Consider the following 25574-nt stretch of genomic DNA (forward strand, 5'->3'; position numbering starts at 1 on the left):
GAATGAATCCCAAGCAGTCTGCACACTGCCAGCACAGAGCCCGATGCGGGGCTCGAACTCACAAACCATGAGATTATGACCTGAGCTGAAACCAAGAGTCCGATGCTTAACCGACTGAGTCACCCAGGCGCCACTGTTTCAAGTTTCTGGGTGAGTCTTTGTCTCAAATTTTTCTGTTTTTGGTGAACTAATCAGGAACACTGTAGGGAGGGCTGGGATGGGTTAGCACAGGGATTTAGCGAGGCCACCTGTCCAGATTTGTCTCATGTGTCAGAGAAAGGTGCAGAAAGAGTCACATGTCCTCCATTAGCCCTCCTTACGCCCCTGCCACCAGATCGCCGGGCTCCAGGGAAGAATGCCACCCTGCCGCCCCTGACCAGCCCTCCTTGTGTGGGGCACGTCATTCAGGGAGCTCTTGAAGGAGACTTTTTTCCTGTTGTTTTGCCACACGACTTTCATAGCTAGTACCTGAGCACTCCAGGATAAGACACAATCTCTTCCCTCCCCTCTGCCTTCTTCTATTTGCAAAGTTTGAGGCTAGCTTGGAAGGAAAGTGGGAGACGGGGTTGCAGGAGGAAGAGCTAGAAGCAAAAACGATGCTTCTGTTAGAGGTGTGAGCAGGTAAGAATTTAGCTGCAATACCACGTGCTTCTGCTACACCCACGTAGGACGGGCCAAGTTCTGTGTGAGGTCCATGCCAACTCAGGGACACCGGCAGGGGCCCAGCCCACGCCCTAGCTCACCATGTGCCACGTCTGCTGGTGTCTTCTGGCTTGGGATGGCTCCTCTCCCTTACTCTTCATCTGTTTCTTGAGAGGAGCTTTAAAAAAATGAAAAATTCTGGATAAATGATAGGAGCCTCTCTATATGATTGGCATGTGTGGGAATAAACACCTTCTAATAGGTGTTAGCAGAACTCCTATGGAAGTTCTCTCGCGGTGTTTTCAGCGCTGTGAACAGAAAAGCCGACTCCCTGGGACGTCCCTTTTCTCAGTTCTTTGTCTGGATAGCAAAGCCAGGAATGGTACTTTGCCCAGAAAAATCCATTCTGGCATTAGTAAGAGATAGCCAAGCATGTATATTTACCAGTATAGGCCAGACATCCACAAGATGTTGGATATTGACATAAGAATTTTGGGGGCGCCTGGGTGACTTAGTCAGTTAAGCATCCGACTTCAGCTCGGGTCATGATCTGGTGGTTCATGGGCTCAAGCCCGGCATCAGGCTCTGTGCTGACAGTGCAGAACCTCCTTCATATCCTCTGTCCCCCGCTCTCTCTACTTCTCCCCCGCCCCCCGCCCGCCTTTTTCCCTCTCAAAAATAAAGAAACATTAAAAAAATTCTTTAAAAAAAAAAAAAGAATGCTAGGGCACAACTGACTCTAGACCTGACATGATGGGTAATATCACACAGGCTGAAAATTTTTATAACATCTAATGTGCTGTGTTCTCTAGACATTGATGTCAGAGCTTCCTTGTGTCCCCCCACCTCCCACCCTCCCAACACAGCCTTCTTTGGCTCAACTGCCCTATGCCTGGCTCACAGTTGCTCAATAAATGCTTTGTTAGCTGTAGCTTTGGCGGGATTTTTATAAATCTAAATAACTTGGAGGTAGCTGTCACATTTTTAGCAGCTGAACACATACTGATCATAAAACTTAGATTCTTCCAAGCAGGGCGTTGGATGCAGGATGTATGAACAGATGAACCACATCATGTGATACATTTTTTGTCTCTCAGAACTTCCCTTTGCCTGCATGTACCATACAAGGCCTGGGCTGCTTTCTAGAGACTTTCCTTGTACAACATTGTGCATTAGATGTACTCCTTTGTGATATCTGAGACATTTTGGTTGTATGGAGCTTGTTTGAGTTACATTTAGATTATTCCCAGGGTAGGTTCAGATGTGAATGCATTCTCTGAGATAAGGGGGGGGCTGGAAGCATCAACTGTTGCCAGATGGGCTCTGTCCAGATTCTACCACTTACTGGCTCAGATCTGTGCCTCTGTTTCTCACTGTGTAAGATGGCATCGATAGTGGTGCCCACCTGGAAGGGATGGTTGTGTTTGAATGAACGAATTCACCTGTGGAGTTTCAGTGGTGCCTGGACGTAGTAAAATGCCACCTGGATAAGTGTAAGCCTTCTTTGCTTTCTGAACGTGGTCAGTAATTAACGCGTGCACTCTCCCTTTGCCTTTTTTCTTTCATCCCAGCAGTGGAACTTTCTGTCAAACAAAAGAAAGCCTCTATGTTTCACACAGTTGTCTGTTTAGGGGAAACAGTGGCAGCTGTAGCTAAACAGTAACTTTCCTTGCAAACTGATACTTGTAAATTTCATCAGCATATCTGGTCCACAAGCTCTCACTCTAGACATTGCCTTGGAGTCGGAAAACTCTTTGAGAGCAGCTCCAATGGACACAACTTTTGCATAGTTGCAGAGTTGAGGTATGGCTTCTGTATGGTACAGAAACTGTGACACAAAGTTACCAAATATCTGCTATTCACTAAAAGGTTGGCAGCTTGGCATGGGGAAGGAATGATGTTGGAGTATTCCAGTGCGGTTCGGAGCTTAAAAGATAAAGTCACCTTTGTTGATATAAGATCTATTAATATTAAAAAGGAGCGCCTGAGTGGCTCAGTCATTTGAGCATCCAACTCGTGATTTCAGCTCAGGTCATGATCCCACAGTTTGTGAGTTCAAGCCCTGCATGGGATGCTCTCCCCTCCCCTCCCCTCCCCTCCCCTCCCCTCCCTTCCCCTCCCCTCCCCTCTCCCTCTCCCTCTCAAAATATATAAATAAATCTATTAATATTAAAAATAATTTTCAAATAATAAGATATCAGGCTTTTGGGTAGCCATCAAATTAAATACCTACCACTAAATAGCCTTTCACTAATTCTGAAACCTGAAGTTCAAAGATATCCATTTTTCTTTTCAATAGGTTTATCTCCCTCAAAAATATGTTTCCACCTTTGGGATGAATTGCAAATAATCATTTTGCTTTGATTTTTAATATTTCCAACACAGCGGTTTTGCATTGGAAGGACAATGACTATGAGAATAGTTGGTTAGCCCTGTGGGATTGCTGCATGTACCCTGTGTCCCCAACAACACACAGGAGCGGGGAGAGCAGATGAGTTTAATATCCATCTATTGAGATCACACTGTAGGCCATTACAGTTTCTGGTGCCGGAGATCATGATGAGGAACATGACATGAACTTCACCTCTAGTCTGTGCGGGGATGGGAGAAATATATTCCTGAAAGATTCCTTTTAGACAAATAAGGAAGAGGCTGTCAAGACGTCCACCTGCCCTGAATGTTGCAGTCCGACAAGGTGCTAGGCACGTACGGGGATGGAAGAAGCCTCAGGGCAGCACAGGGATTCGTGGCCAACAGCAAGCACATCAGGGTCCAGGGAGGCCTGAGGACCTCCAGCTGTAAGCTTGGATTACCCTTTTCCAGGGCAACAGAGATCCGACTCCCTTAGCTCAGGGTCTTAGGAACCGGAAGGGCTAGATTCTGCTAAGGTAAGTCTGGGAGAGGAGCCGTGAGGTCAGTGTGAGCTCTGCTGCTTCCCAGGCCCTGCTGGCTGGAGAGGTTTGCCTGATGCCAAGGCTTTGGGCATCGGGAGCGTTGCCTGGCCTACAGGGCAAGAAACGTGAACCACCGCAGTGAGCTGGCAATGAATTAGCAGACTCTTTAGCTGACATTTCCCCCCCCATTCCGTGTTTTTATAACGCCACTGAGTAGACACCAGATTATAAATCCTGTGCAAATAGTCTTAGAGTTTCTGGATTCAACCCCAGAGGAGACCAGTTTGGGTTTTGAGGAATACTTAAAGGAAATGTTTGTTTGGTTCTATTCTCCAATGTAAAGTGCTACCCAAGATGCAGGAGTGTCCACAGCCATCAGTGAGTGCCTGCAGTGGACACACTGCTTGGGAGGGAAGTGGTTCCAGCAGACTTCCTACCCTCCGTCCTAGTTGCTAAAATTGGGTTTCCCATGTGTTTTGTTAATGTAATGAAAACCCACCACCCCTCCCATGGCACCTAGTAGAGGGAAAGACAGTTGTGCACAAGAGTGGCATAGGGCTTGGTGTGAGCTTGGTAGAGTTGCTCTATCCTGAGGGACAGGAGACTGACCCAAACAGATCCTTTGGAGCATTTTGGATGACCTAAGTGAAGAGAGATCGTGAGAGCCACTTTTATGGTTTGAATGAAGGTTGATACACATCCCAGCCTTGGTAGATGGGCCTCAGATATCCAACCTTATGGTATAAGGCGTAGTGGGGGGAAGGCAGGTTTCTTCCTTGCATCCTGAGTGGTCACTGTTGTCTGCAGCAGCCGTTCTGGTGGTTTGCTTAATGTCTGCATTATATCAATCCTGCATCACAGCGCCGTCCTTCACACGATCGCTGTGCCTCGTGAAGCTAGTACTCATATGTTTTAGATGAGCTCCCCCATCCCACCTCCAAAGTAAAACCTTGCTGTTTTAAGGAGAAAAGTCAAAATTGTTTATTTTAGTCTCTTTGGTTAAATTAATATTGGGGAAACAATATTTACTGAATGTTCATGCTTGTATACAGCCACCCCTTTGTATCCTACTTACAGGGAGCAACCCTTGTAAAATCAAAAATTCTAAATGATTTTCTTAAATTTAATTCAAGGATTGGCATACTATAGCCCACATTGTCAGATCTGGTCCACCACACCTGTTTTTGTCAGTGAAGTTTTATTGAAACACAATCACATTCATTAGCTTACATATTGTTCGTGGCTGCTTTCACACTATAATAGCAGAGGCGAGTAGTTGGGACGCAGCATGGTTTACAAATCTTTTTACAGAAAAAGTTTACTGAACACCAGCATATTTGGCAAGTGAAAAGCAAAAGATTCTCCTATACACCTCCATACCCAAGAAACCCTTCATCTTACAATGGAACTCGTTCCATTTTCAGGCACCTTATGAGTGTTGGAAAATTCTTCCCTTACAGAAACAAACAAAACCTTACTTCCTCATGACCTGATATATGTTGGTTCTATTTGTATCTTATGACCCATAAAAAATAAGTCTAATATATTTTCAAGATAATTGCTTTTTTGAATATGTGAGGACATCTTTCTGTACTCTCTGAATTAAACCCTCTAGATTAAACATTTCCAGTTATTTTATATATTTTTTTAACTTCATAATACTTAGTCTCTATTGGATAGATTCTAGTTTAACAACTCTCTAAACCACGTGAGAATTAAAAAGTCATTTTGGAGGAAATCAGTAGAAATCAGACCAGGACTGTTTACTGCCCTTATTTTGGATGCCATGGCCCTTGGGATGTAGCTGAAGACTGTGTCATCTTGCTTGGACACTTCCTACCCTGCTGACTTGTTGACATGAGCCAATGGAGCATTTTGACTCTCTGACCCTTTCAGCTGTTAGCCCTGTCACCCCTCATCATGGCTGCATTGTCGTTCTTTATAAAGTGTTTCAAAACTTTGTTGTGTAATATTTGGACCCTCTTTCCAAACTTGATCTTTTTATATCTGATATTCTCCAATGAATTTGTCTTTGAATTTCATATGTGTGTTATCTAGGTCTCTCTTTGAGGCATTGTCCTTGGCCTTTCCACCGGCTGACACCGGGCTGACCCCAAATGAGTTGCTTTCACATGTATCATGCAATCTACTATTGTTGACAGGTGACCAGGTAATCATTCCATTACCTTAAGTCCCTAGACCCACTTGACTTCTTTTACGCTGTTCTAACCTTCGGCTGAAAAACTGTGGTTTAAGTGGCATTTCTTTTTTTTTTTTAATTTTTTTTTTAATGTTTATTTATTTTTGAGACAATGCAAGAGACAGAGTGCAAGCAGTGGAGGGGCAGACAGAGGGAGACACAGAATCCGAAGCAAGCTCTAGGCTCTGAGCTGTCAGCCCAGAGCTGGACGCGGGGCTCAAACTCACGAACCGTGAGATCATGACCTGAGTTGAAGTCAGATGCTCAACCGACTGAGCCACTCAGGCGCCCCATTAAGTGGCATTTCTAATAGTGCTAGTAAATTGGGAGTTCTATTTACATATTCTCATCATCCCCCTTGACTTGAGTAAGGATTATTACTTGGGAACATGAAAGTTTTGACCTGACTGACTTATGCTACCTTTGTGTATTAATCATGCCTCTTTACTTTCGTAATTCTGATGCTTTGACATCTTGGGTCCTTATGACTCTGGAGAGACTACCCCTTCCAGAAACAGCCAATTTCTAGAGTTAGTAAATGAGCATACCTTCCATATAAACCCATGCTTCTACCTACCCATCTTGGGTAGGGCTCTCACACTCGGGAGCAATATTCCTCCAGGGCCAGGGGCCAAACAGTAACAGATAGCTCCCACAGCCCCAGAGCCCATATTCAACTCTGGCCAATCCTAAACCTGCTTACCCTGCCTCACCTGTTTCTTTCTGTGGAACCCACAATAAATCTCTTGCTTACATTTTCCTCTCCTTCTTCTGCCTCCTGACTGGCCCTGGTGCTTCTCCACGTGACCCTGCATGGTGTGGCCCGGCACAAACACTCCATTTGGGAACTATAACCCTGTTTTTCTGGTGACGGTCCTCCCCTGATCTGTTGGTCTCACCATACCTGAATAACAATAAACCTCACGTTATAGGGTTGAGATTGTCACATGTTGAAAAATGCAAGGGGATGAGGTCAGTTTACTGGATGCAGAGCAACTCCATCTATTCCTTTTGTCTGAGCCCTGAGACTTTGGAAAAGGTATAGTGGAGCCTGAATTCCAAGAATTGCCTTCTCTGATGAATTCGGTTGAACACACATGACCCCCTTCCATCATTATGCCTCCATATGTTGAACGTTACAGTGACTTTTGACAACATAACTCAATCCATTAGAGAAAAAAGATCCGGAATAGATCCTGGTCTACCGTAATTGATGTTTTTTTGTTTGTTTGTTTTTTGTTTTTTTTTAACTTTCAGTGCTGAAGGCCGAGCAGATGTGAAAGCATCTCTTGGGTGTTTTGTAAATTGTGAGATCATTGGAGTGTGTGATATCGTGAATAAGCCAGTGACTCCTACTTGAACTTCATAACAAATGAAGCACGTGATGGTGGATTGCTTGCCTCGCTAGATCCTGTCGAGAAACCAAGACTAAACTTTAAAACACATTTTAGTCCCCTTTATGCTCCGATGTATCATTGATCTCTGCAGGCTTCTATGGTTTGTTTACATGGTTTGAAAAACAAAAATGTATATGCTGTCAAGATGCTTTTAGAGAGTGTGTTAGTGTCTTGGCCGTTCAGAACTCCATCTCACTTAAATTGGAAGAATGAACGTGTCCAGGAGAAAGACTGTAAAATAGGGGGAGATAGGGCACCTGGGTGGCTCAGTCCGTTAAACGTCCAACTTCGGCTCAAGTCATGATCTCGCAGTTCCTGGGTTCGAGCCTCGCGTCGGGCTCTGTGCCGACAGCTCAGAGGCTGGAGCCTGCTTCAGATTCTGTGTCTCCCTCTCTCTCTGCCCCTCCCCTGCTCACACTCTGTCTCTCTCTCTCAAAAATAAATAAACATAAAAAAAAAATAGTAACCTCTTTGTGTCTAATGGCCGTGGCTCAGACTGGAAGAATGGTCATCCTGAATTATTGGGAATATAAAAATTTTAAAATTTCCTTAGTGGAAATATTGTAACTGGCAAATAAAGGCATTTATGGCTGAGACTGTCCCTTGTACCTGTGGGACAAAAATCAAACTTAAATTCCAGAAGGGCACATGTGCTTTGTATTTTTAAATACAAAGGATGAGTTTTTCAAGCAGCGGCTAGGAAGTGAGTTTTATCCTTTATTTCCACACTTTTTTTTTAAACCAGGAAAAGCACTCAGTAGTACAAAAAATACAGGCACTCCCTTAAACCCTGTTTAATTCCGAAACTGGTAATATATAAAAATAAAAACAGGAACGTTTTTCAAGTTGAAACTTACTACAACTTAAAATCATGGTTGACATTTCATAAAAAAGTTTCAAAGAAATCACCAGCCTAAAACTGTGTCATTTGGACTTGAGAACAAACAGCCCTCTTCTGGTGAAAGGAGAATTTTTCTGGGTGAGGTTAAAGGCAACAGAAAATCTGGGGAACAATGACCGTTCTTTTTAATGGGTCTTGTTCCTTTTCCTTTGTGGTAACAGCCTCTTCCTGTGCTCCTTCCCTAACGGAATGGCTGCAGTGAAGTTCCTGAAGAAATGGGGAGGGGGGAGTCCTATCCATCCTTCTGCAGCAGAGAACTGGCCTGGGCCTCTGAAAGCAAGCCTTTGTGTGTGCTGGGCTGGGCCCCTGGCAGACAGGGCACAATCAGCCTATTGTTTGTTTGGGAAACGCTACGACATCCTATTGCAATTATTTATGGAAGAAAATATTTGATGTTTTTGGAAGAGGTTGGGTGTGGGGGGGGATGTGGCAGGGAGGGCAGGAGGCTCACTGCTCATCCCGTCCACCCCAAATCTCTCGGTGGGGGGTGGGGGGGGGTTGGGGGAGGGTGGGAGACAATGTTATGTGACTCCGTTTGGGGACAGAGAAATTCAAACCCTCCCCAGCATTGGTTCCAGGAAGGAGAGAAGGGATGGTCTTACTTTGCCCAAGGCCAATAGGAGGCAGCTTGTCCTGTGTTTGAGCCTTCCGGCCCCTCTTACTCCTTGATGCTTTCTTTGTACTTTTGCCCACACCCTGCCTCCACTCTGGCTGGAGTCTGGACCTGTTAATGTTGATTCTGAACTAATTGCTAGGGGAAAATGAGAAAATATTTGCAGCCACCCCTCTTCCCATCGATGTTCACTTTTGAAGTTGGAATGTTCCTCCAGACTGCATGGGCGCACTCCTGCAGACCCCTTGCACACCGGGCATTTCGTGGTCTGCTGTTTCTGTGGCCCGGACTCACGCCCCCACCCCCCTTCAGACTTCATGTTCTGCCAATTACGGCCCCCTGGTCTCTGCCCACTTCATCTCCTCTAAAATCTCTCTCTCTCCCGTCTCATTCATCATGTTCTCGTCTCCATAGACTTCCCTGGTGGCCCTAACCAGGGATGTCACCCTGTTCACCTGTCTGTGATTTGAGCAACCGGCCCCTCCTTAAGACTCTCCATGAAATTCCCATCAATAAGTCCAAGAGCCGCTCAGGCCTAGCCTGTAGTAGGCCGTCAGGAATTTGTGAGTTTATACATTTTCCTTCACCAAATCATCATTCCTCGCCCTGCCGTTTGTGTCCAGACCTCCCTTTTCAATGACCTACCAAATTCAGAAGCACCTGCCTGCATCGAGTATGGTACAAAAAAGCAGTTCGTCCCAGCTGGTGGGTCTCTCGCCTTGGACCCACCCTTTCTTTCCTCCTCTGCTGCCATGGCTTGCCTTGGGTTTCTTCAGGCAGTTCGAAGTGGGCCCTTGAGTTGTCTTATCGAAGGGACACCCGCTCTGTAGCTCAGATAACAAACACTGGGTCTACCCTCATGCTTCTTTGTGCCTGGATGATTTTTTTTTTCTCAGGCCCATGTTTCAACATAACATTGAGACTCGATGTTCCCTGGAGTGAAAGAATATGAATTACTGCTCACTGTGGATATTGCAGTTAATTATTCTCTCCTGTCCCATTTGGTCCCCAGAGGAATCTGAGATTGGCACATACTCAGGATGTCTTTCTTTGGGGAGGTGGAGGAGGGGAATGAGTCGTGGGGCAAGGCAGATTCGCTTGGCCTCCTGGCTCCCGGAAGCTGACTGGCTCAGAGACTGGCTGGAAAATCCCCATTCTTTAAATGTAAGACCTGCAAAGGCAGATTCATTCACTCACTCACTGGGTTAACACATATTAAGCACCTACTTTGTGTCCTGTCTCCATACAGCGGTGAACAAGACAGAAAAGGTTTCTGCATTGCCTACCCAGGGGGCGGGGGGTGACAGAAAATAAACAAAGAGAGTAATGGGCTAGCGATGCTTACCCAAGAAGAAAATTTAAAAAAAACAGGGTATTGCGGTTGAAATGCAGGAGTGCCAGGTGGGGGCGTGTGGCGTTGGGGATGCTCGTTAGGCTAGCTAGTTGGGCCTCTCTGACAATCAGGTGGCCCTAGGCCCAAATGGACTAGAGATGGTTGGTGAAGGGTCAGCCAGGGGAGGTTCAGGGAGGAAAGCCAGGACAAAACACCATGATGTGGGCACAGGCTGATGACCAGAAGGCTGGGAAATTGGGTGTATCAGTCAGCTCGAGCTGTCATAACAAAATACCATAGCCTGGGTGGCTTAATCTACAGACATTTAGTTTGTCACAGTTCTGGAGGCTGGGAGTGTGAGATCAGGGGCCAGCAAGGTTTGGGTTCTGATAAGGACTCTCTTCCTAACTTGTGAATGGCCACCTTCTTACTGTGTTCACATGTGGTGGAGTGAGCGAGTGGGCTCTGTTATTGCTAATCCTACTGTGTTAGGGCCTTACCCTTACGATCCCGTTTAATGCTAATTACCTTCTTAAAGGCCCTATCTCCAATACGTTCACACAAGGGTTCAGTCTTCAACATAAGAATTTGGGGTGACGGTGCCTAATTGTGAGTCCACAGCACTGAGTTATAAGAAGCGTCAGGAACCAGAGCAGGAAGGGCCTTTAGGCCACGGCAAGAGTGAGAATTTAGTGTAAAACAGAAGAGCAGCGTGCTCTGATTTATAGATTTTTACAGCAATTATTCTGGCTGCTGTGTGGAGAATAGAGCAGGAATGGGAAGGGGAAGTAAGAGCAGAAGCAGGGAGATTAGTTAGGATGCAGTTTGGATAACCCAGTGGAGAGAGAGATCAGTGGCTTGGACCAGAGCTGGCTCCTCAGTGTTAGGACTATTAACATTTGGGCCCAGATAAGCCTTAGGGGTGTGTGTGTGTGTGTGTGTGTGTGAGAGAGAGAGAGAGAGAGAGAGAGAGAGACAGAGACAGACAGAGAGAGAGAGACAGAACAGTTGTCCTGTGCACTATAGAATGTTCAGCAGCATCCCTAATCTCTACTTCATAGAAACCAGCAGCCCACACCCCTCTCCCCAGTCATGAAAATCAAAAATTTATCCAGACATTGCCAGATGTGCCCTGGGAAGGGAGGAGAGGGTGCCCTGTGGAGAACCACAGGATCTGAGTGATAGCATTTGCTAGTGGATAGATCTAGGGATATTTAGGGACTTGTGAAATACACAGAATGAGGACCAGAGTTGGGGAAATGGGAACTGGGGCTCGAGAAGAGCAGGGGTTAGAGGTGTCAGTTCCTGAGTTGGGAGCAGGTTGTTTTGGGAGGAGCTGTGTCTTGCCTCTCTTGAGTCTGAAATGCCTCCTAGACATACAGGGGAGGAGCTAAGAGGGAGTTGGATATAGGAGCGTGGGGGCTCAGAGGGTAGGTCAGGGATGGAGAGAGGCATTTGGGACTCCCCTGCCTGTCACCGCCCTGGTAGGAAGGATGAAACCATCCAGGGGCTTTCATATTCAATGCTTTTGGGTCCCTACATGTGGTCAAAAACAACCCCAAAGAGCTTTTATTTATGGGGGTTATACCTACTGATGTTTGCCATATGAAGCATTACAATTCAATGACTTTTAAACAGTTATTCATTAGTTCATTTAAAAATAATAAACCCTTTACATGTTAACCACCCCCCCCACCCCCGACAATGTAGTAATACAGTGGTGATGTTTTATGTTGTTTCATAATCTCTTCAATGTCTGGGGGATAGACTTCAACTGGATTCTCATATCAGCTTCTGCATTCAGTCTGTGCTGATAGCACACAGCATCTGGAAAACTCCACCATACACTCATGAGACAATGAGAGTGAAAAGGCAATAGTATCTTCATAATGTTATGAAAATAGTTTGATCTTATAGACCCACCCAATCTCATAGAACCCCCAGGGGTCCACAGCCCACACTTTGAGAATCATTGATCTGGAGATTCAGTTCGCTGATTTTTATGCTGTTTGGAATGTGCCTGAGGCTCTTCACAGATAATGAGTTCCATACCCAAAGTTGATATTTCAGAGTTTGGCCCCTCTTTAACAAAAGAACTGCTGAAGTCACTTGCATTTATGTGTAATTTTAACTTTCCTCTCTGGTCACTAGAAGACATACATAGGTGCTTTCATATCACAGAAATATATCCAAAACAGCAGAACATTCTAAGATTATGAGGAAAAACTTTAATTCTGTAAATGACAGCCAAGTTGCCTGGTTGCTCTAAGAGTCAACATTTTTAAGCAGCACCATTAAAATCATTTCTTTAAAGGAAATACTTCTAAAGGACCTTTCACATTGCTTGCATTAAAGAGAACGTAGTGAACATATCTCTTGTTTTCAGTATGCAAGGTTATCACCGTGAAAGTAGCTTTATTCTATGATGAGATAATATAGTGATTCTCCCAGAGCAGTGTTTCTCATCTGTGGTAATCTTTTAGGTAAAAGGTAAAAGATACTACTACCCCTCAGTGTCATTACAAATTACTTTGGTGTAAACTACAACCGTAACACTAGGCATAAACTTCTTATGGTTCTAGATATTTTGATAACTCTGAATTAAATAAATGTACACATTAAGTGCACATTAAAAAATAAGACCCAAACATTAATTTAATGACCTGGGTGATATTTTGCTGACACTAAATCACCACTCAAAGGCAGGAGTACCTTTGAGTTATGGAATGCTTATGTTTGACATTTCAGTTGGCTTTTCTCTTTGAGTGTGGTAAAGCCTCAGTTCACACGGAGTACCACAACCTTGCTTGGTCTTCACATGGTGTGAAAACACAGGTTTAGGTGTTTAGTGCACCTTTTCCCTTCTTTTTGGTGTACAACAGCTAGAGTAATACAGTTTGCTTGCAGTGTGTTTCTGATATAATTGCTGATGCTAAAATCACTTGGCAACACTGAATTCTAAGAAGGTTAAATAGATGAACTAGAAGATAGAAAAGTAGGTCATACTTGAAAACAAACAAAATAAAAATTATTAAGGGGAACTCTCAGGCCCTCAGGAGTGTGCAGAACAACTTTTGGTATGAGCAGCCGTGCAATGTGCTAAATGGCCTATGACTGCCTAATTTTTGAGATCCTGTGGTGGGGTTTTTTTTGTTGTTGTTGTTGCCTTTTTTTGCATTCCTTGTGGTTTTTTTGTTTTGTTTTTACTGCTTTTATCATCATTATTTCTAACACTACTCCCTAGAATTAGCTGTCTCTGATCTACTTTGGGCTTAGAACTTAAATATTTACTCTTTACAAGTATATGCAAGTTAATATTCAATGGAATATGAATGAATTTAGATGACTAAAACAGAATCGTGAATATGTAGTCACTGTGGCCCTTTCCTTGCTGGAATACTAGGTTTGTAACCATGTCGGAAGGGAGTGGAAGAGGAAGGGGTGGTGGCTTGTAACCATGTCGGAAGGGGTGGAAGAGGAAGGCGTAGTTAACTTATGGGTACGGGAGATGTTGAATGTGCCTCATACTCTAAAATGCTCCAAATAATTTTACTACGACTTCTTTTTCACAGATAATAAAACCAAGACAAGGAAATGGGATGTGGTTCTTTGATCTTGGTTAGTGGTGGGAGTGCAGCTGATTTAGTCATGAAACTAGAACCCAAACTACTAGGCTGTTTTGTGGGATAACCAAATTCGCTTGATTTGATATCTGCAAGGAACTTAAGGAATAGGTTGCCTAGGGCCAGAGGGCCAAACGATTTTTTTTTACTTGAAGTATAATTAACATACAATGTTATATTAGTTTCAGATGTACAACGTAGTGATTCAGCAGTTCTATACATTATGCAGGGCTCACCACAATAAGTGTAGTCCCCATCTGTCACCACACAATGTTATGACAATATTATTTTTTAATTTTAATTCTGGTATAGTTAACACAACAATATTATTGACTATATTCTCTATGCAGTACGCTGCATCTTCATGACTTATTTATTTTATAACTGGAAGCTTGTACCTCTTAATCCCCAACTCTTCCTAGGCAGCCACCAGTTTATTCTCTGTATTTAAGGGTCTGTTTGTTTTGTTTGTTCATTTGTTGTTGTTTTTAGATTCCACATGTAGTGAACTCATACAGTATTTGTCTTTCTCTGCCTGACTTATTTCACTTAGCAGAATACCCTCTAGGTCCATCCATGTTGTCACAGGTGACAAGATTTCATCTGTTTTTATGGCTGAGTAATGTTCCATTGTACATATATCACATCTTTTTTTTTAACGTTTTGTTATTGAGAGACAGAGAGACACAGAGCATGAGCAGGGGAGGGGCAGAGAGAGGGGGAGGCACAGAATCCTAAGCAGGCTCCAGGCTCTGAGCTGTCGGCACAGAGCCCGACGCGGGGCTCGAACTCACCAACCGTGAGATCATGACCTGAGCCGAAGTCAGTCACTTAACCGACTGAGCCACCCAGTCGCCCCTACCACATCTTCTTTATCCGTTCATCTATCGATGGACACTTGGGTTCCTTCCATATCTTGGCTATTGTAAATAATGTTGTATTAACCTGTATCTTTTTGAATTAGTGTTTTCATTTTTTGTGGGTAGATACCCAGCAGTGGAATTACTGGTAATTCTATTTTTAATTTTTTGAGGAACGTCCATCCTGTTTTCCACAGTGACTGTACAAATTAACATTCTCAATTGGCCAAGATTTAAAGTGTCATAGGATAGGAGGGAATTAGTTACTGGGCCAGCACATGAAGAGACACACATGTATGCATGCACGCACACATGTTTATATTCATGGTGGCTTCTGAATTCCAACTTCATGCCGGCTCAGTTCCCTTCCCCTCAACAGGTAGTTATGTACTTACAAAGGGTTACGAAGCACTAAAAATATTTACAGAGTATGTTGCAAATATGAATTACTCTGTAAATGGTAAATAATCATTGACTGGCAAGTCTGGGCAGGGCAAGTCACAAGAAAAAAGATGTCAGGCCTTCAGAAAGTGGAACATTCCCTTCATCTCTGCAAGGACTGTTATAAAGCATTTTTGAGTCATCCTCAAATAGTTATCTAGTGAGTGTTCCAGCAGAGAAAGCAGCCCTGAGAGGGAGCCCCTTCTGAGACTTGCACCAAGGGTAGTCATCGTGTGTGGTGCTGAGTCTTGCCCTTGCCCCGCAGGCCAAGGCGGAGTTCTCCTGAGTGTGTTCACTCACCTCTGGTGATGCTTCTGGCAGGGAGGAAGGAAGTACAGGATTGGGGTCAGAAGCATGTTTTAGCTTCGAGATGGCTCTTTATGTTTGGTTAGTGTTACTTCATTTCCCAAGGCATAGTAAAGTTCTAGAGTGACAGAAGTTCCTGTCTTAAAAATCCCAATACAAATAATTGAGCCTAACTTAGAATTTTTTTTCAGTTTATTTATTTTGAGAGAGAGAAAGTGTGCACGTGAGTGGGGGAGGGGCAGGCAGAGAGGGAGAGAAAGAATCCCAAGCAGGCTCTGTGCTGTCACCACAGAGCCCAGTGGGGGGCTCGATCTCACAAACCGTGAGATCATGACCAGACCAAGAGTCGGACACTTAACCAACTGAGCCACCCAGGCACCCCAAGAACTTAAAATGCATTTGACCCATTGATATTAGAAGCTGGTATAACTTCATGCCGATGAATCACTGGGCTTTTCATTGGTATGGATTTGTAAAGCCTGTTAAATGTTTTTTAACACATTATCCTACATGGAAGCTTTTTCCTGTGAATTGAACACAAAAAGTTAATAATGTTACACCAGGGTACTTGAACTTTCTCTACTGCTTTGTGACTTCTGTGGTAATACTGTATGGAAGATGGGGAAAAAATCAGAGTAAACTGCCTTAATGTGCAAATCAGAAAGGAGCCGTTGCAACTTCTGGTGGCCATGTTGTTAATGTAAAAATAGTAGGGTTAGGTGAAGTAAATTAAGAGGACCTGTAGAGAACGAGAGGTAGTATTTGACTAAATTAGAAATGTTCTCTGAGAGTTCCCGAAGTGTGAATGATTTAAATGAGGTTCTGGCATAGAATCGCATGTGGTTTCCATTTTATAGCTCTCCGGCTTGAAAACAAACTGTCAGGATTTTTATTTAAGTGGATCAGATTTAACTTACTCAAAGATTAGCATCCACCTGTACTCCTCTGCCTGTCTCCCTCCCTCGTGCTTTGAAGGTCTTACACCTTGGTGATGTTGATTGAAATCTTTACTTCACCAGTTCTGTTGTAAACTGGCTGAAGGGAAACAAAGGACATTTGGCACCTCTCGACTACAGAAGACATGCTTCTTCCTCTCTCTTTCTCTTCTAAATGACTTGACTTGGTGAGGTCCCCAAGTCCCTGACAAGGGGGGAAGCTGAAGTATAAGCAAAGCTGAATAACCAAGTGACATCGCTCGGAACCAATTGGAACAGTAGGCATCATGTGCCTGGCAACGACTTCAAATGCCCGCAAAACAAGAGTAATGGCTCAAGCCCCCTCCACCACCCCCACGCCCCTGACCACTCCATCCCACCCCCCAGTCAGCAGCAGACTTCTAAAGAACAGAGGCAGAGCAATTAGTACACCAGTCTGAGTTGCTCACAGAGAATGATGTATCTTAACTAGTTAGTAGGTTTTTACAAAGCATTAAGGCTAATTCACATCTTATTTTTCTGTTTTTGCCCTACCGGGATGGCTAGGAATGTTTCTTACTGAGTGGGAAATTGGGGTATGGTCAGGTTCAATTCCAGATGAGGTTGCGAGCCAAGCAGAGCTAGTCTGTGAGCCCTGTGGCACTTTTCCAGGTGATAGACCTGTGGTTTTAAGCTAACGTTATGTTTACTGAGCTTAATAGCAAGAACGTCTTGGTTTCATTATCATGGACGTTTTCGCACAGCCTCCGCACGTTTTCTGTTTGTGACCTAATAGTTGAAACTCTCCCAGAAAATGCTTCTTGCTCTGGACCACCCTGGTTTTAAAAAAACAAAAACAAACAAAAACCAAAAACCAGAAAACAAAACCCACCACTGCAAAACAAACAAAAAGCGCAAACAACTTGGTCAACTACTACTCTTGGGCATATTCTGGGAGAGAAGGGACTAGGCATCCTGGAAACAAGCAACATGATTGTGTTGACCTGTTATCACCCAGTCATTTGTCAAGGATGTGTTTCGAACAAAACTGAAATGGGAAGAGTTTTTCTCATTAAAAATGTGAGTGCTGCGTTCGGAACTGGTGAAGGTAGCCTGAGAGCATAGTTCGGGATTCTCAGGGCTGACTCTTTGATGCAGCCTGTTGGGGAGAGGAAAGCATGGATAGTTAGCGCTGTCCCAGGTAGCAGGGCGTCTCCCCTGTAGAAGAGAGCAAATGCACAGGCCTGTGTGCACGCCCACCTCCTTCTATTCTCACTTCCCCGTGCGTGCGTGTCACATGGCTTGTCATCGTTAGGCAGAGCTTGGAAGGAGCCTTCCTCCCAGACCATGTCCTCCACTCTTTTACGCAAGTGCCTCACTTCTCCCTTCCTCTTTCAGTCCTGCCGCTGCTACTCTAACGTAGCCTCCCAGTTAGGAGTCCTCACTTACCCCTCCCGCTCTCTATGGCACCCTGTAACACACTGCCAGACTGTTAGATCTGAACTGCTCCTCTTGTTGACACACTCACCTGCTCAGAATTCTCCGAAAGGGCTCCCTACTGGCTACGATGTCCTGTCAGACATTGCTCCCCCACTCACACGTAGGCTTGTCTTTTACTGCTCCCCAGGGGCACGGGCCACTGAACTGGCTTCCTGAAGCATGTGGTAAGATGCCGGGTCCTTGTCTCTCACCTTCGTGCCTTCACTCATGCTCTCTCCCACTGGATTGGAATTTCTTCCCTCACTCTTTCCTTGACCGTCACTCCCTCGTTAAAGCCTGTTTTCTTTTGTTTTGTTTTGCTTTTTTCTAAGCACTTTATTATCATCATAGTCTCCAGTTACTCCACTAAGACTTGACCACGCACTGGGTTGTTCTGTTCTTTTTTTCTTTTTTTTTATTTTATTTTATTTTTTAACGTTTATTCATTTTTGAGAGACAGAGTGTGAGCAGGGGAGGGGCAGAGAGAGGGAGACACAGAATCCAGAATCTGAAGCAGGCTCCAGGCTGCTGGCAGCACGGAGCCCGATGCGGGGCTCGAACTCACAAGCCGTGAGATCATGACCTGAGCCAAAGTCGGACGCCAGACCGACTGAGCCACCCAGGTGCCCCTGTTCTGTTCTTTAATTTCACAAGCTTGGCATAGCCTGGGAGGCATTGTAGCAGTGCCATAGATTGGTCAACTTTTGGGTTTGGGAGTTGGATGACTCCTCCAGTATCATCAGCCATCTGGCCTTTATGGCCCTCAGCATGGCTTTCCATATCTTTTGAATGGGATGAATTCCTCCCAGGAATGTTGTGGGGTATAATGGCATGGCCCGTGTGTTCTGGTGTGTCCTACGTGCCCATAAAGCAGCGAGTCACAATGGTAGTACTTGACTCCTTGAAACCATGGAGGTCCCCAAATCCCTTCCCCAAGTCTGGACACGTGTGTTAATAGAAGTTCAGTAGGTCCTTGTGTCTGGTACTTGAACACATACATGTTTCATACACCTGAATATTTTAAAGCCAACCCAACCCAACTGTAGCACCTTCCTCCAGAGATTTGACTTGCTAAATGTAGAAGACTGAATGATAGAATATGTATGCTCTCTTTTTCTCGTATTTCTACACACTGTCCATGTTGCAGCTTAAATTAAAGATTTTTGGAAAGCAACGTAAAAATGATTTACTCTTCTATAATTGGTTTCCTGAAAGCAAAATGGTATTTATGTGAGCTGCAATGAAAGATACAACTTCTGTAAGTTATCGTTGAAGAGCATTTTCAAAGTATGTAGAATGACTAAAGCCTAAGTGTATTAAATATTCTAGAGGAAGACATATTTAGGCTATAAATCCATAGACGGCTTTAGAATTTGTTTTTCCTTCTTCTCTGCCAGGTGTAAGAAGATTTTAAGTTCTTAGGCCTCGGTGGTAGGAAGATTTAAGGTTTCGGGAGTACATTTGTATCTCTTTTAAATTTTCTATTGTTTATCAATGACATATATAAATGTTTTAGGGAAGTGTTTACTGTAACATTGCCCACGTTAGCTCTGTGCAGTTGTCTGGCAACCAGCGTGATAAAGACAGAAGGAAGTGCTGTATTTTGTTGCTGACAAGGATATCTCGAAAGTGCTAGAGCACCTGAATAGGCAGTTAAATATGGAGAGCTGCTCTCTCTGCGTGACGTGTCTGTGGGGTTTATGCTCGGTCTGGCCATCCGCCTGCCTCGGCTTACACGGTCTTCACATCACACTGAACACCCTTCTTAGAAAAAAGAACAAAACGGTAGTTGATTTTAAAATGCAGCCACCGTGTTCCCAAGATTTGCATTTAGTACTGAGGATAAACCATTGGTTGAAAATATTCTATCTGACCTACCCCACCCTCCTCCACCCACCGCCCCTCAAATCAGAGGAAATAATAAATGAACATGACTTCGAGGTCTTACGGTTGGCATTTTCATACCTGTGTTCAGGAGTTTCCGAGCGAAGGGCTCTTGGACACCATGCAGAGTACATCTCAGTGGGCATTTGTAGCCCTTTAGAATCTCTTGAGTTCTGCGTTGTGCCGCGTGCCTACTGTGCACATAGGATTTGGATACATACCTGAAGACACAATTCCATTAAGAGCCCCTTAGCCCAGATCGCTTTGTTGTATTTAAGCGATGCCAACATTCTTAACCGAAAAGGAAGCAGTTATGGGAGAAGAGCCTGGACTAGAGTTCATTCTAATGATTTTAAGGAGAGTCTGAGGCAGAGAGACCCTCTGACTTGGTGAACTGAGGCACTTGGAAAGAGTGTGAGTTAGTTTAAAAGGCCATTTATCCCTTCTTTGGTAAATGGCCTTTTAAACCAGCTTGTACTTCTCTGATTAAATGTGGTCATTTAAGCTGCTAGTAACAATCAGAAGGGAATACATTCTCATTGCTTTATTCTGCAAAAGAAGAGGGGATTGCACAGAAATTTTTTCATCTACCCTCCTCTTACCTGCTGAAAGCTGGTTGATCAGTCAGGTATTGATTTTTCCTTATTGGTAACAAACTAGCCTCCAGAATTCCAGGGAAGGGGGGATGAGGGGCGGAGACATCGCAGAAAAAAAAAAAAGGCAGTCAGGAGAAATGTCACCTGGAGCATTCGGCACTGGACAGATGTGCCCTTTGCGAGCACTTTTGCCCAGTTTGACTCCACTTACTTGGGAGAGGAGTGAGTTCTAATGTTCTCCTCAGCACTCACATGCTTGAGCTAAACTTCTCACCGTCAGATCTTCAGCGTCAGGAGAGGTCAACTTTTCTTTGACTCCTGGGGAGTTCTGCTCCAGCCAGAATGCCAAACAGAGCCCACGAGAGCCCTCTCAGGCAGCTGTGTAAGACATAGCAGCTTGGTAGGGTCGCTGCCACTGATCACAGGGCAGGCTGGCCGTTGGCCACAGGGGGACACGGTGAAATGTCTCTTTGGTGCATCTGATGTCTTATCCTTCTGACTACTTGGATTCAAACGGGGTGACGGAGTGGCCTCTGGAAACCGTGGGGAGAGAAAGGGTTAGTTGGTAGGTTTTGAAAGATGATGCACACTTTTTAAAACCCCATTGAGCTTTACTTCCTGTGCTCTGGCCATGTGGTCTCTGGACCCCAGCCCCTTTGCGAAGTAATTAATGAAGAAGCACTTACAGGCCTGGATAGGACCTACTATTGAAAGGACTCCTGAGCTGAATATTTTTCTAATTCATATTTATCCTAATGTATTTACTTAGCATGTGTTTTTTTTTTCTATTTTTTGAAGTTTGTTTTTTTTTAACCCTGGGAATACCTAATTAATATGTACTGTTTAGTGCATTTCTCATCTTAATAGTCCACTGCATGACAGAGTTGACCAATTCAGTTAAATGCCATAGAATCTTTTATATGAACTTGATGATATTTGAACTACTTGAGAACAACTACTTTCCAGCCCTCAGAAGCACTTAGTTGCAATTGTTGGCCTAATTGCACATTATTCTTATTCATTAAAACAAGTCCCGAAGGGCTTCTTAGGATACTGCATAAGTCCTTCTTATTATTATAAGTCCTTACCAGTAGAAAAACTTCATTAATTTAAAAATAATCTCCAATTCAGGCTTCATTCAAACAAGTCATTTTACAAATAAGTCCAGCTCAGAGAGGTGGGTTTTTTTGGGTTTTTTTTTTTTTTTTTTTTTTTTTTTTACCACATTCGACGTGCTTAGGAAGAGAATATCTGTGCTCGATTTCCCAGTTGTTACTGTGACCAGTTCTGATGGCCTTTTCCCTGTCTTTAGCATTATCCACGTCTGAAAGAACGCGACGCTAAGTGACCAAAGTACTGATTTGATGGAATTGCTGTGTGATTTTCCCACAGCAATAGTGGCTATGATGTTAAAAAATAACTTGAGATTTTTCCCCCTTTATGTGGATGTTATACAAATATGTAATTAGGCAGTTTGGGGGTTACAAGTTGGCAAACCAAGGAGTCCACTTTTTAAGAATAAATTTGCAAGCCGAAATTGAGTGGTGAACCGCTTCAGAGTGCGGGTCTACAGAGGGGGTGATGTCTACTTGACTTTGTCTTGTGGAATAATTTTTAACATTTCTATTTAGCATTCATGATGCTCGAAATAGAAGCAGGAGAACACTGTAGTTCTTGGATCCTGGGAGAGGCAGGCCACAAGGGCTCCTGCTGTTTGGGGACAGTCTGTGACTCTACATCTTTTTATATGCAGCAATTATGACCTTGAATAATGGGCAACTCTAATATTAGCATTTGTCAACTTGAAACATTTTTTAAGTGCACAAATGCCAGAGACCAGATTGTCTCAGATGGACCAGAATTGACCACTGCTGTGTTTGGAGCACAGTGTTTTGGTGAAATCTGATGCCCTCACTTCTCTCTGTGTACCTTGTTTTTTATTGGAAAATAACTTATTTATGAAAATAACTTAGGGTGAAAAAGCAAAGTATAATTGAATGTACGAGGCAGCTCTATATAGCTGTAACTAATTGACCGCTTATCAAATATCCACATAAATACGCTAAATGTGGTTTTCTAGTGTGGAGACAGAAAGAATAGGGTAGCTCGTCATTTGAAGCCTTATTCCTTTGTCCCCACTGTGTCCTGGCCTGGAATGCCCTCTCCCCTCCCTTCAGCAAAGCTGAACAACTCTTTGAGCTCAGCTCCAGCCTTGGTTCCATAGAAATTCTTTCCTGTCCACCAGGGCCCTCCTCCAACTTTCTAGAGCAGTGTGCCTGCCGGCCTGCCTTCCTCCCTGTGGCATGTGGCAAGAGCCTATCATCTTCATGGATTTATCACGGCCACAGAGATAGGTTCTTGGACCTGCTTTCCCTTCTCTTTTTTCTCTCTCCCCATGTCTCCACTGTCCATCAGACTCATGCATTGGGAAAGCCTCCCATTATTTCAGACTCATCACGTGAAACACCACATGCATTGGATTTTCAAAGCCAACCTACATCCTGGACTCTATTATGGATGCATTGGCCTAAGCTGAAAACCTTGAACTCTGCCATCAGTGATGAAATTCTACCAATTCTTTCTAAGATCTTGTTCCCATTGGTTCCACCCACATCCTACCCCAGGGTTTCTAGTATCCTACATGAATTTTTTGTATTCACTTTCTCCCCCACCTAAATCCATCTTGCCTCGCCACCTGCCAGCTTCGTACTCGTTTGCACGGACTCTGCTCAGGCATGAATGTAGCTCACTGTTACCAGTTCTAGAACCCCACACCCTGCTTTGTATCTTGCATGAAATCTTCACGTGTTTGCACTGGCGTATGCCATTCACATTCCTATGTTGACATCTCACTGCCTTTTATTTTCCAGAAATAGTCTTCACCCTCTTCTCCATGTTTCTGGGTCCTTTATTCCCCCTGCGCCCCCTACCAGGGAATTCTTCTTCCTCTCAATTTCCAGAACTCACATTTCTTTTGTCTTCTAGCACTCTACTTCTATTTAATTTTATCATTTTGTGCAGTTTCTGTGTGTCCAGAGAAATTGTGAACTCCTAGAGGGCAAGGATTATGTCTTAAAACACTAGAGTATAGTCAGATGTCTTAAAACACTCCTGCAGCCCTGCTTTGTTCTTGGGTGTAGCAGGCATACACATCTTATACCCTCCCAGGTCCCCAGCACATGGCACAGGCCCAGGCTCCTTCTAGAAACTTATTACACATTTAAATGAATGCCTGAATAAGGGAAAGAATGCAGGAAGGAAAGTTGGTAAAACTTTACATTATTGGGTTATCTCTGAGATGTTTAACCTCCTCACAAGTTAGATTTCCTTAAGCCACAGTGTGGGCATTTTAGTCCTACTCAAAGAACCTGAAAGATTAAGCATAATCCTTCTACAGATATATGTTGACATGTCTCTGTGAATGTGAATTAACTATGTAAATCTTGGTTGCCTTTCTTGGGTGCACAGTTTTCTTCTGAAAAGCAAACTTAAGTTAGGCAGGATGCCTCGTGAAGCTTAAGGCACCTTTCTCTCTTTTTTTTAATTTTTTTTAATGTTTATTTATTTTTGAGACAGAGACAGAGTGTGAGTGGGGAAGGGGCAGAAAGAGAGGGAGATACAGAATCCGAAGCAGGCTCCAGGCTCTAAGCTGTCAGCACAGAGCCTGACGTGGGGCTTGAACTCACGAACTGCAAGACCATGACCTGAGCCGAAGTCAACGCCCAACCGACTGAGCCACCAAGGCACCCCAACACCTTTCTCTTTTTTAAGACACAGTTGATTACCTTATGCTAAAGAGACTGGCTTCCTAAACTCTGTTTACTTGCTATGTCTAGCAAAAAAAAAAAAAAAAAAAGATACAAGCTATGGTTTATAGAATTTTGGTCACATTCACCTGGTCCCTGCTAGTCACAGATTTGTGAAACCGATTTCTTATTGCAAACAGTACTGTTATCAGTTTAATTGTTTCAGATCCTACACTGCCTGCATCTGTAGTAATGACTGCATTCATTCATGGCCTTGACTGGGGGGACCTGAATGTTGAACCAGTGTTGTAGGTTTGGGTTGGGTCAAATACTAGTCATGACTGAGAGAAGATGGCAGGAACCACTTATAGACCCTCTTCCCGATTCAAAACTGTCAAAGACAAGTCACTTTGAGTTGAGATGTCCACTGGTACCCTCTCCCAAAACTCAGTACAGTAACACGATGTTCCTAGAAAAACAAAGAAATCTAGATTCTGTATTAACCCACTCAGTCTCCATCAACAGCACTTTTCTCATCTGTCAAACAAAGAGTTTTGAAAAGTTAACCCCTGTGCTCCCCATCTGGAAAACTTAAGGACCACCATATATGGAGTATCTGATTGTTCAGTGCTCTCCATTCTAGACCTTTGCCTGTAGTGTACCTCTAAGAGTCACAGAAAATGATGAAAACAATAGTTCTGAGGGGTAGGTGGACGTGACTGGTTGATTCAGTCCTGGTTTTTGACTTGGTCAGCCTGATTTGGTCTAGCCTCAGAATGAGTTCACAGGTAGATGGCTTCCTAACGTCAGTTCCAAGTATGCAGCTGAAATATGATATTTGCATCAGCCATTTTGTGGAAATGAGTTATTCTCTTGGTGGTAATACCTTCAGAGTTTCATGTGAATGGCTTGACAATAGTTTCCATTTTTGAATGGCCCATTGACAGCTGTAGTCAAAAATTTTCCAGAAATTACATGAGGGATTTTTTTTTATAAAGGAGGTGGGCGTGAGGAGGGGGCATATCAGTTCCAGAAGGATCTTTAGGGCAATTACACTCTGTTAGGAAATGCGTGTAATAGGAACACAGATATGTAAGCTTATATCACATAAATCATTAATCATGCATGCTCTTGACAGGGAGATTATTTTCCAGTTTTTAAAAAAGAAAATCTTAAAAGCTTCAGCTTTTTTTGTTTGCTTTTTTCATTAAAAAGTAATTTGGAGCCAGTAACTTAACCTGTTTTTCATAAACGTGCTAGCTAGAGGCAGCCAAAAAAATATTCCTGCTTACATAGTTGGGGTCCTCAAGTGAACTTATGTGTTGGATCATGATAACTCTAGTAATTGCATGAATTATCCTTGTTGAGTAATCGTGTGGACCCTGAGTACAGGGGTTTGATTTATTATGGCCAGATGTCTGCTCTGCTGGGTTTATGAAGTCTTGCTAAATGCCACCTCCTAATTAAAACCCTTCTTTACCCTTGCGATCCTTCTCCACTACCCCTGGGAGATAATCCATTTTATCTCTGTAGCGTGCAACGGTTGATGTTGTAGTTCTATGTTTACAGCTTGATCTTTGGCTAGACTGTAGCTTTTTTAAGGGTTTTTAAGACTCTGAAGTTTAATTTTGACTTAGCTTGGTATCCCCAGCATCACCGTGGTACCTGGTACACAGTAGGGTTTACATTTACGATAGAAACAAAATATGTTTATGGTGGAAACATCAGAAGGAACCACTTCCTCT

General features: G+C 43.7%; 1 protein-coding gene across 2 annotated transcripts in view; it reads left to right on the plus strand.

Annotated features, from left to right (window-relative positions):
* IGF1R (insulin like growth factor 1 receptor) overlaps nt 1-25574 on the plus strand; it is a 304390-nt gene that overhangs the window by 154694 nt on the left and 124122 nt on the right. The gene's annotated exons all lie outside the window — the stretch shown is intronic.

The sequence above is a fragment of the Lynx rufus genome, unplaced genomic scaffold, assembly GCF_022079265.1.
Source record: "Lynx rufus isolate CCGP_SWC_20201006 ecotype Redwood Valley unplaced genomic scaffold, mLynRuf1.p SCAF_21, whole genome shotgun sequence".
NCBI classification, from domain to species: Eukaryota; Metazoa; Chordata; class Mammalia; order Carnivora; family Felidae; genus Lynx; species Lynx rufus.